Genomic DNA, 12,421 nt, shown 5'->3' on the forward strand with positions numbered 1-12,421 from the left:
CCCCAGAGTTCGCTTTCCCTTTATCAATTTTTGGAAGAGTGAGTTGGTTTTTTCTAAGCATCCTCCAAGTGTCTTTTTTTAATTATCATCTTGAACTCATGGATTTTTAAAATATTTGATGTATTTCAATTCATTGCAGGGTCTTTGTTTGTTTGTTTAGTTTTGTTTTTGAAGCACAAACGATGCCATTTTGTCCAGTGGGAGCTCCTTCAGGTTGGCACCTGAGTCCTTTTGACATGACCCCAGTGGTGTTCGATAACTTTCTTGTCTTCTGGTACAAGCTGTTCTGGTCTCACCTTATATATCTGGTGCTCCAGACCTGGAAATAGCAATTCTCTGAGAAGCCTTGGTTCGTTGCAGTAAGAAAAGATGCTTAAAGATCACAATTTGGTCACGATATGTGCTCAGTAAGAAACAGCTTATTTTCTTTCCGTTTCTCAATCTTTTCCAGGAAGGACCTGAGTCTGGGCCCAAGGACATCTGAAGGAGACCAGCCCCTGCCCCATTAAGCGCATTTCTCCCAGATCCCAGGCAGGCTCCTCCTTGGAGGTAAGCTCTACTCACCTGGGGCAGGCCTGCCCTTCTTCTCCCCTTCCCGAAGGTTGTCCTTGGTCCCTCACAGCTGGTCCATCAGCCCCAAAGCCCTCCCCACCATCTCTCTTGGGTGTAGACTATAATGTGAGGAGTACAGACACAAAAATCAGACCGAGGGAGTTGCTTACCTCTCTAAGCCACAGTTTCTGCATCTGCAAAGTGAAGTCAAAAATCTTTTAAACGAGGTCATTCAAGCAAAGTTCTTAGCGCAGTGCTTGGCTCACAGTAAGCACTAGAACACGTCATAGATTTGTATTATTACCTGCCAGAGGAGCCTACAGTGTCTTCACGCGCAAACAGAATCTCCAGCAGTCTTCTCGGGCCCTGCCGGGGCACGCGGGCTTGCAGACCCCCATCTTGCTGTAAAACAGAGACACAAAGGTGATTTGTCCTGGCTTTAACCTTTCAAAGGAGGGAGTCCCCACCTGGCAAAGGAGCGTTCAGAGGAGGTAAGAAGTCCCTAGAGGGATGTCTTAAGTTGCAAGGAATAAGTGAATGTGTGTGTGGAGGGTAGTGGGCATCGTAAGGCACGCGTGGGGCAATAAGGGTGACAGGATCTTGTGTGAGGACAAATCAGGACCACAGTATGGCAGGGCCTCGTGAAATCTGGACTTGCAGGATCTGAGGCACCTCTAAGGACCAGCTCCCCTCTCTGCGGACATCAAAGTCTGGTCACAAATATTCCTGTTTCTCCTCTTTCCACGCGTACGGTAGCATGGCACAACTCTTCCACCTTTAAAATTAGGCACGGCCATGAGACTTGCTTTAACCAATGAATTATAAGCAGAAGGGACATGTGTCACTTCTGGACAGAAGCCTTAATAGCTGATGTGCAATTGGCTGAATTTCCTTCCCCCGTGTCTGCAATCATGGAGGCATCTGTCAAGATGGACCCTCTGTCAGCCTGAGTTTTCACGCAACCGTAGTGCATAGAGCCTTCCTTGTTGACCTGTGACAGGTAGGTTGTGTGTGGTCAAGAATAAACTCTTGTTGGGTGAAGCCACTGAGATTTGGGGGCTGTTTGTTCCCACAGCAGAATCCAGCCCATCCTGACTAATTGCTCTCTATGTCCTTCCCAAAGGTTCGCTCCCTCTCTCAGAGAGTCTGCCACTCTCTGTAAATTGACTCCATCTTCTTCTCACCACCACCGAGCTTATTCTTTCCCTAGACGCTAGGAGAGTTCTTTCTTTGCAGCCACACTTCTCCTCATTTCTGCTCCAACATAATTTTTGCTTGTCTGACATTCTCCCATGGCCCTGTCTCTGCTTCTTGGCTCTGTCTGTAACTGCTTCCTTCTTGAGAATGGCTTAGTTCAGAGAGACGAAGAAAGACTCTGACCGCCCCAGCTCATGCCTTCATGCCAGGCCACACAGGGTTTGTGGGCCAACCCCTAGACTGGCTCTCTGGGGTAGACACCAAGCCCTGACCCAAATAGCTGTGGAGGAAGGGAACAAGTTGGGGAGTATATACATGATGCAAAACATGGCACCTGCCTGAGGATTCAGGTGGGACATGGCCACCTAGAAGGGACTACAAGTGGGCAGGCACCAGGTGGCGGGCAGGGGAGGGAAGGGTAAGGAAGGATGTTTGTTTTTAAGCATTAAGCCATGTTAACGTTCCATCTACAAGATACTCAACATCTGGCTGAAATAGGAACACTTTAACAGAACATCTGGCTACTCACTCTGCACAGTGTGAAGCAGCTGGATCCTTGGCAGCATCTGTGTGAGTCACTGATGTGGGGTCTCCTCTGTGTGTTTAACGTCACATTTGTGCTTTCCTTTGCCTGTAACAGAAAACCAGACTCAAACTGGTTTAAATTTTTAACAGGGGAACTCTAAGCTCATGGGGCTGAACCACAGATGAGTCTGGCTTCACATGGGCGTTAGTCTAGCTGCTGAACAAAATCATGAAGAACCCAGTTTCTTTGTATCCTGCTTATAGCTTTATCCCCAAACTGGCTTCCTTTGGAGGTCCCAAAAGCTGCCAGAAGACCTACCTTGTTCGATCACAAGAGTAGAATCAAATCTGTGCCAACATCCCTAGCAAAAAGTTTGACATCTACTCTGATTGGACAGGACGGCGTCATATGCTACCACCGACCCCATTACTGTGACCTAAGGGTGCTGGAATGTGCTGATGGGCTTAGTCACATGCTCCACCCTTGGAACCAGGGATGGAACAAGCTTCTTCAGAACCGCAAGGATCCCCAAGTGCAAAATGGAGAATGTCGGGAAGAGGAAAGGGGCATGGAGTTTTATGTACCGCTAGACACAGGGTCGGGACTAGGGTGAGGCAAGTGAGAGGCACTCACTCTCAGAGTTGGGCCTCCTCAAACTTTGTTTCCCAGGTTCCTCACTTGCTCCACCCTAGTCCCAGCCCTGGCTGCATGAAAAATTACCCCAAAACTTCAGTGACTCCAAACAATAAACATTTATTATCTCAGGGTTTCTGTGAGTCAGGAATTTGAAAGTGGCTTGGCTGGGAGTTCCAGCTTGGGGTCTCTCATGAAGATGCTGTCAAGATGTTAACCAGGACCGCAGTCATCTGAAGACTTGACTGGAGCTGGAAGATCCACTTCCAGAATGGTTTCCTCATGTGGCTATTAGCAGCGCTCAGTTGCTCCTCATGTGGATCTCTTTCTGGGGCTGCTGGAGCATCCTTGTGTGTGCCAGGTTGGCTGGCCTCCCCCAGAGCAGGCGATCCAAGAGAGACCAAGGGGAAGCTACACAGTCTTTTATGACCAGTCTCAAAATTCACACACCATCACTTCTGCCATTTTCTTTCTTTCTTTTTTTTTTTTTAAAGATTGGCACCTGAGCCAACAACTGTTGCCAATCTTTTTTTTTTTTTTTTCCTGCTTTATCTCCCCAAAGCCCCCCGGTACATAGTTGCATATCTTAGTTGCAGGTCCTTCTAGTTGTGGCATGTGGGACGCTGCCTCAATGTGGCCTGACGAGCAGTGCCATGTCCACACCCAGGATCCGAACCAGCAAAACCCTGGGCCACCGCAGTGGAGTATGCAAACTTAACCACTCGGCCACGGGGCCAGCCCTGCAATTTTCTATTCATTAGAAATGAATCACTAAGTCCAGGCCACACTCAGGGAGGGGGGAAGTAGCTACCACCTTTTGAGGGAAGAACTGCCAAAGAATTTGTAGACATATTTAAGGGCACCATACAAGGCAACAACAAGATGACTGGGTCACTAAAGGTGCCCTGAATTATGGCTTCCTAACTTCCCGTTATCTCAGGCCAAGATGACAAGACGCTTTCCCTCCTGTACCAAATTCATTTAATTAGTAATGTCTGTCTGAGAAAGACAGCTATAACTGATTATTAATGTCTGCCCAAGGCCTAACCAACAGCCATGGCTCCCTATTTCTCTGGTAACTGAATTTGTCTTTGTTCAGGATCCAGCTGCAGTGTGCTTAGAGAAGGAGGGCCCCAGATGATGAAGCATGATTGGCCTAAGCCAACCATCCCATAGGGAGGGGTGACCCCACTCCGCCTTGCCAGTGGTTGGTTGAGAGATAGACATGTAAGCCAGTCTAGCCAAAAGAAGGGGAATTCTGATGGAGAGGGTCTGGGAAAGGTTTTCCTCCCAGATAAAATGATAGCGGTGGGGCCGGCCCGGTGGCGCAGCGGTTAAGTGTGCACGTTCTGCTTCTCGGCGGCCCGGGGTTCGCCGGTTCGGATCCCGGGTGTGGACATGGCACCACTTGGCAAAAGCCATGCTGTGGTAGGCATCCCACATATAAAGTAGAGGAAGATGGCACAGATGTTAGCTCAGGGCCAGTCTTCCTCAGCAAAAAGAGGAGGATTGGCAGCAGTTAGCTCAGGGCTAATCTTCCTCAAAAAAAAAAAGTGACACTGGTGAGGAGAATACATCCTTCCTTTGAAAGCAATTTAGAAGGACTTGATGCTTGGAGGTCCAGTTGCCATCTTACAATCGAAAGGAAAAGCTATGAGAATTTCCAGGAAAGGGAACCAGAGCCCAGCCATCACGGAGCTGTTGAATTAATTGTTCCTGGAAATGCCCTCCTCTAGACTTCCTGTTTTAAGAGATAGTAAATGCTCTTATTGAACATTTTGGTTGGGTTTTCCGACCTTGTGGCCCAAAGAGACCCAAATGGTATGTGAGATGGTCCCAAACGTTTCCTTCACATACCTTGAAGAAAATTGGACCAGCTCCTTCCTGACATCCTGTAAGAGTATGACTCAGTATGACTTATTGCATCCTTCTTCATGACCACCAGGTGCTCTCGGGAGCCTCTTCTTGGGTAACTAGAAAAGTAACACCCTGCACTTGTCTTCTTTCCTTTTGTTAGTTACAGACCTTTCTCCAGAGACCCTCTCTAAGATATCCACTGCTCACTTTGGGCTGGGCCCCAGGAGCAGGTTAATTTGATCTCTGGGGAAGGAGAAGGGCTCCCAGCCCCCAAGAAACCTGACTATGATAGATCCCTAGACCTGGTCACCCTAGGGTGAGCCAGGCGTGCTAGGAGGTCAGGTCTGGCTGCGCGTGCAAGCTGCTCCAAAGAGTCCTTTCCTTCTTGCCTTCCTCTCCCCTCCCCTTCTCCTTTCAAGAGCTTCCTTTCCTCTTATTTTCCTCTGCTCCAATATCCGCTGTCTTCTTTCTCACTGCGCTTTTTACTCTGGACACACAGATGCTCAGAACAAAGACTACATGTCCAGCTTCTCTTGCAGCAAGATGTAGCTCCAGTGACTACATTGTGGCCAGTGAGCTGGCCAGGCAAGTGATGTGTGCAACTCTAACTCAGGTCCCTAAAGTGAGGGGGTCCCTAAAGCCCTCCCCCAACCCCTTCCTCCACTCCGACGCTTGCTGTTGTTAGGAATGGTGGAAAGAGAAGGAGCCTGTGCTCCCACACCAGCCCTGGACCCCCTACCTTTGCCTGTATTATGTAAGAGAAACTTCCATCTTGCTTAGGGCACTGTTATGTCCTGGTTTCTGTTTCCTGTACCCCAGTCCTTCCTCTCACCTCTCTTCCCTTTCTTTCTACTTTCGCTTCTCATGTTTTTCTCTTCCTTCTTCCTCTCCCTTCTGATCCTCAAATCCCCTCACCTTTCCCTTCTTTCTTCTATCGAATCCAGTCCCTTCCAAAGTGGCAGGTGGCAGGAGCAGGCAGCCAAGGGCCCAGATGGCCCTCTTTGTCCCCGGTCCCTGTGACCGTGTTCCTGTCTCGAGGGCCCTGACCAGCCAGGGGTTTGTTCCCACCCAGGGGAGTCTCCGGCCGTGTGCAGCTCTGTGCTCTGAGACTGGCCAGCTCCCAGGGAGGGGCAGAGAGCCAGCCAGGGCGCCAACCCCAGGCAGCCCATCCTGTGGCCTGACGCCCAGTGCCCAACTCCTGTCTCATGATTGCACGGTGGCTGCTGTGACGGCTGGAACTGGACACTTGCCTGGGCTGGAGACCATCTGGCTGTGCCCTCTGGCTTCCCTAGAAGGGAATGCTCTTAGATGTCAGGGAGGCTGAAGCCAGCCTGAGCTGGGGGCGACCACTTCTAACTCTTTTATTCATCAGGCCCAGGTCCAAACTTTGCACAGGTGGGTGACGGTGGCAGAAGAACAAGGGGCAATAAGGGTGCTCTCTCACCAGGGGGACCTCAAAGCCACCGTGTAAGGCCCCTGTGACATCCCCCTCCCAGCCCTGCCCTCTGAGCCCCAGTGCCAGACTTCTGTCCCTACTCAGCCCTCGCAGGCGACAGATGGTGCCTTGAAGAGAAGTCCTGGGTCTGGGCCCAGGGTGCGGTGTCAGCTGTGGCAGGGCGCTCCCCTTTCATCCTCTGGCATGTGGCTGGGGCAGCCCCAGCTCTTCACCTGGCTAAGTAGGACTTAGCGCGGCTAGGAGGGCTGAGCTGCGATAGGCCACATTCAGAGCTTTAGATGTCCCTTGGGAGTGGGGCCTGGCCTGTGAGAGGAGAGATGGCCTATGCCCCAGGGTGGGGAAAGAGGGCCCAGAGCAGCCGAACTGGGCCTCGCCCACAGCCAGTGACGTAAGTGGGGGGCCTCCGCTGGGCTCAAGTCACAGAGAATGGATGAAAGGCATCTGTCTGACTCCAAGCTGCTCTCAGTGATGGTCTGGACACCCAGAAGACCTCTCTCTGTGCCACCCTTCCATTCTAGATTCCCTCCCACCAAGCCGAGCTCCTTAATCTGAGCCAGCCCTTGACAAGAGGTAAGGTTGGGAATGACCTCACCTGGCCACTCCCAGATCAGTTACTGTCAGCGCAATGTCGTGATGGTGTGATGTCACGTCAGAATTCTCGAAACACTTTCCATCTGGAGTCAACATCCTTGCAGCTGCTCTGAGGGCCGCACCCCACCGCCAGTCATGGGATGGGATCAAGTGTCCTTCTGGAGGCCAAGCTGAGGGCAGGCTTAGGAAGAACAAAGTCAAGGCGGGGAGCTGCTGAGGGAACAGGGAAGCACTGTGGGGCTGAAGTGCAGAAGCTCTGAGCCCAGAGGGGAGCACGAGTGGCCCATAGAGTTCAGGGCTAGACCAAGAGCCCTGGGGAAGGGTCTCACGGGGGAAGCCAGAGACCAAGGAAAGATAGAGGAACACAAATAGGAGCCTCTCTCTCTCTCTCACACACACACACACTTTCATACCCATACCATCCTCTATGTGCCGTGTACTCCCAAGACTTGAGCTTTGCTCATGCTGTTCCCCTGCTAGGAATGCCCTCCATCCCTCTGGGGAATTTCTTTCATCCTTCAGAGGACAGCTCAGATGTCACCTCCTCAGTGATCTATCCCCCCACACTGACCCCACCCTCTGCCTCTGGTCCACTAGATTCATGGAGCCCTCCTCTGAGCTCTGGCAGCTCTTCAGCCACACTGAGCTCACACTGCTGTGTTAGCAGATGGGTTCACAGCCCACCTGCCCATCTTCCCACCGACAGGGGGCGCCTCGGGGGCAGGCTGAGGCAGCCTGGCAGAGTTCAGGTGTGACTTGGTCCTGTGTAGATGTGTGGTTACCAGGGCCTGCCCTTGAGGAGTTTACAGACAGGCAAGAGGACACTGTGGAGGGCAACATGGAGCCCACTTTTGTGACTTGTTTGCCCCATGCCGAGCACACAGATGAGGCTGAAACAAATAGCTACTTACCGAATGCACTTAAACAGGCCCTTGTCATAGAGCCACACACAGCCCAGAGGGCTCTCTCTCCTCAACGTCTTGGAGTTATTTGGGGGTTGGCCTTCAGTGTAGGGAAAAGATGCAAAAAAAAAACAGGAATCTGGTTTTGTTGGAACAAACAAACAAAACCAAAGCTGCTCAGGTGTTTCCCACACCACAGAAGCCACACAAAGAAGAGGGCAGCCTGGGGACCGAGCGCAGGGGAGCCTGGTGGAGGGCCTGTTCTGCCACTCGCTAGGCACATGGTGGTGCCAGGCAAGGAGCTTAACCAGTCAGAGCCTCAATTTCTTCCTTGGTCTAATGAGAATATCTATGGAAAGAATATCCTCAGTGTTGTAAGAAACAAATGAGATAACACACCAATGGTATCGATTCTCATTCAGCCCCATCTGCCACTTCAACTTCTAGTTCTAGAAAACTGGTGTCAGTGACAAAGCCCCCGAGGAACTCTGTGAAATCATCAACTGTTAGCGTGAGAATGTTCTGGAGACGACAATATAAATGTAGAGAGACAGGTCCATATTAGGTATTCATTAGATGCTTATGGATGAGATTATCTTTTAGACAATTTCTAACTTCAAAACTCTAAAATTTTAAATGTATTGAGAGTGACCCTTATTTAACCAGAATGACTTGACTACCTGGAACTCCAGCCCCTGAGCATTCTGCGTGAACAGAAAAAATTCTCCCTGGGAAAACCAGGGGTCCAACTCACAAAAAGCGTGACCTCATCCTGTGCTCCCCACTTCTGTATGATGGGGACACGGAGCCAGGGGCAAACATCGCACATCTTCTGGGACAGCCAAGTTTTTCTGGAGGCTGACAAGAACCAAGAAGAATTTTCCTAATTCTAAGATGTGCATTTTTTTCATATATTAATATTTCTAAAAAAGTGAATGCGTTGATGGATTTGTTTAATATGGCCATGTTTCTTCCTCCTCAAAAAAAACCCTTTTTTTGAATGTCCTTAAATCCATGGGGCTTCTTGCAATTGACAGCATCCTAGAACCAGAAATGGAACTGTTAGTCATTTAAAACATTGTTTTGCTGCTAAAACTTGCCAGAACACACTAAAAAGGAGAAAGTAAAATGCATGTGAACTTTTAAGAAAAAGGATGAGAGGTCAACAAAATGTTTTGCTTGTGGTGGGGCCACTGCTCGCCGAGCGCCAGGCCCTGCTGCCCTCCCCCGTCCCTTGCCCTTGGCTGCGCTGAGGACGGCCGTCTAAAACCACCATCTGGGATCAGCCTGCCCAGAGGGAGGTTGCCTGGGAATCAAATTAAAGATTGGCAAAGCAGGGATGTCCCGCGAGACACAAGCAGCCACATGGCCGTGGGGCAGCACACCTGTGTCCACGGTGCCATGGGGTGGGCACAGCTGAAAGTTCCTGGGCTGCAGGGGGAAAATAGGGCTGTGGCAGGGTCTCTGTGCCTCCATGCCCCCTTCTAACCCCAATCCCTTCTGGACCAATCTTGGGGGAGGACAGAGCTTCAGGGACCACACAGGTTATCAACCAAGAATGAGTCCAGGTTGTCAAAGAGTTGCTCACCCAGCCAGGCCCACTCCAAACTTTTGGTGGAGAAGGGTGTGGGCCGGGTGGAGAACTAGAATCCTGCTGGTTTAATCCCAACTGGAGTAAATGAAAACCCTGAGTCCTTGGCTTAGGGAAGGGAGCATTTGGGCTGGTCCAAGGTCTCCTGTCATCCCTGGGGACAAAGGGCCATGGCTGCGGTGGTAGGCAAGAGATGGTAGGCCAGGCTGGGTCTCTTCCCCACAGACTTGGCTGATTCCTGGAGCCCGCTGACCTTGACAACAGACCCATAGCATCCTCCTGACTACCCTCCTCCACCCTCTCCGCCATCCTCCTGAGCCCAGGGTAGGAGGTCCCACCCTGCCTCAACTGTCCCACCCACACTGTGCGAGACTTAGAGATGCCAACTTTATGATTTCTAGAACGTCTGACATTCTCTTAGCATCCAATATTTTTCAGCCTGGAACCCTTTCCCCGACGTCCTTCTAGATCAGAATTCTCAGCCTCTTTCTCTGCTTTGGCTCCCGGGAAAGATGACTCCTATGAGCAGACACGCTCCCTTGGGCCAAATCTGAGCTACCTCCCTAAATTATAATTCCGTCCCTCTTTCTCCTGCATTGTGCTGCCACCAAATCTCACAGGTACCTCTATTACTGCACTCTATACGGTGAGCCTTGGTTATTTATTTACAGGACAGTCTCCCTTGGGGGCTTTTTGTTTGTTTGCATGTTTTTAAAACCGGCGCCGAGCCCAGCATCTAGCATGCCGTCTGCAGGAAATGTCCCTGAAGTCCTTCTTCTCACCTGCCAAGAGAGGACCTGTTGAGGAAGACGGAAAAAGTACTCTGTGAACAGGGTTGTGAAATGACAGGGATGACGTGAGGGGCTTTCGAAACCCTGGGAAGGAGTACCCATGTGAATTACAGCCCCTTGCTATTCTCGGCTACCAGCGGTTCAGGTTTTGACTCAGGACAGCAGCCAGGAGCCTGCAGTCAGCCGGGGACAGAGCAGCCCAGGCAGCGCAGGCCTCTGCTGCCCCCTGGTGGACCCTGGGGCATCAACCGAGCTGCGTCTCCAAGGGCCCCCAGCTTTTGCTCTCTGGGAAACTCCTCAACTGCAAGCCTGAAGACAGATTTTTCACTGGGGACCCCACTGCACAGCTGCCCAGCGAATGCCTCTTTGTGACATGGTACCAGGAGCAGCTAAGACCAGGGGCTTAGGTGTTTTTCAACTTGAAGCTTTGCAGTTTAACTCGCGGTGTTATCTTCAGCATCCTCCTTCACCTATCCAAGCCTCAGTTTTCTCATCTGTAAAATGGGGATGATAATATGCATTCTATCTTGTATGGGTTTTATACGGATTAAAGGAGATAATGCATGAAAATCGCTTAGCATGGTGCCTGGCCTATAGTAAAGACCTAAAGTAGGAGCTATTGTTGTCATTCTAACAAAGAGAATCTTGGTGACCCTCTGTCTCTCTCCTCCTCCTCTCTCTGCCATCCCCTTTCTCCATGAGACACTTTCTCCACTAATCCATTTCCCCCACCCCCACCCGCCACCTGCTACCACCTCCCAGTGCTGGCAAAGAATCTGCACCCAAGGAAATAATTATGACGCCCGTGATGGCCTAGACAACTGCAAGACCAAATTATGATGACAAATGAAATGCACCAGGCCTGGCCCAAGGACTCCTGGCTCAGCTGGAGAAGCTCAACAGGACGGCGGCACTGCCCTGTCAACCCAGATCCGCCCGCTCCGGGAAATGGGGCCAGGAGCCAGGGTTTTGTGCCCTGGGTGGTCTGGAAGCCCAAACCTTAGCTGATCTGGGGAAGTGGAGGTGAGGTGCTCAGAGGAAGCAGTCAGCTCTTGTCACTCATTGCCACCACCACCCTGAGAAGGAGAATGGAATCAATTCAGGAAATGGCAAATTTTTCTGCACCGCCTCTCCTACTGTTCTCCCTTTTCTTTATACTTTTCCTCATTAAGAATGTTTCACTTATTGGGATGATACAAGTAAACATGTTTATTGTGGAAATCTTGGAATATACAAGGTATTAAAAAAGACCATCAAAACCACCTACAATACATTCACCCATTCAAGCAGACGTTTCTGAGCAGCCCCCAGATCCTGGGAACAGCATGGTAAAGCAGAGACACCATCTAGCCCCTCCCCAAAGTCACGTTCTGGGAATCCCATCACTCCCGGGACAACCACTTAGAATAGTTCAATGTGGTTCCATCATCTTTTTCCTAAACGTATCTAAATCTATATCTAGTTACTTTAAACAACACTGAAATCATACTGTCTATATCTATACATGTGATCAAAAAAATTCTCACGTGAATTATTTTAACAGCTGAGTATTCCAACATGTAAGTGTAATATAGTCTCACGAGTCTCAGACTGTCAGTTATTAGCTCGTTTCCAATTTTTTTTGCAACTCTAAGTAACACTGTGATGAAAGATACCCACTGCCTCACACTGTCTGTTTCACCTGAGGACAGAATGGCACCTGGGGCGTCTGGCCCAGGCTCAGCTGCTTGTCTGGACTTGGCTGGTCATGACCATGTGCTGACGAAGCTCCTGCTCTCCCCTCCAGGAAAGAGGTTCAACTGAGGACCCTCATTGCACCTCACAAGTGTTCTGCTCTGACCTGCTCCTGGGAGCCGGGGGTGGGCCACAGGGAGCAGCCGTCCTCTGACCACGTCTCTGCTGGAAATCCACCCTGGTCCAAACAATGGCCCAGCCAAATCCTTCCTCTGTGGTGGCACTGAGTTTTCAAGATTCAGTCGTGACCTCACCCACTGCCTTCTCCAAAGGGTCTCTAGGAAACGCTCAGGGATGCTGTCGGCAGACCTTGTTCAGCTTATCCAGTCCTAGGGGCTTTCATCCAATAGTGCAAACTGCCCCTTCCTCACACAGGGTAACCTCTAGGGTTGTTGAGTGGGGACTCAGCCATTTCCTTCATTAATTTAATCATCCCATTTTCACGTTCTTGCCTTGCCCCGCCTCTGCCGTGCCTGACGTCCCCAAGTCCAGCATCCTTCTGGTTCAATTTCTCCAGAGGAGAAATGCCTTTCTGCTGGGGTCGGGGCAGTCTGCAGGTCGAATACGGACTTTTAGCCAATCCTTGTGTGT

General features: G+C 50.6%; 1 long non-coding RNA gene across 1 annotated transcript; it reads right to left on the bottom strand.

Moving 5' to 3' along the window:
• Window positions 1-143: 143 nt before the first annotated feature.
• LOC123286380 (uncharacterized) lies at window positions 144-2,382 on the bottom strand. Its single transcript, XR_006528690.2, has 4 exons — window positions 2,279-2,382; window positions 857-954; window positions 723-746; window positions 144-319 (listed from the first exon to the last, which is right to left on the bottom strand). It is a non-coding gene; the product is annotated as an uncharacterized lncRNA (long non-coding RNA).
• Between the last annotated feature and the right edge of the window lie 10,039 nt (window positions 2,383-12,421).

This window comes from Equus asinus, chromosome 6, assembly GCF_041296235.1.
Source record: "Equus asinus isolate D_3611 breed Donkey chromosome 6, EquAss-T2T_v2, whole genome shotgun sequence".
NCBI classification, from domain to species: domain Eukaryota; kingdom Metazoa; phylum Chordata; class Mammalia; order Perissodactyla; family Equidae; genus Equus; species Equus asinus.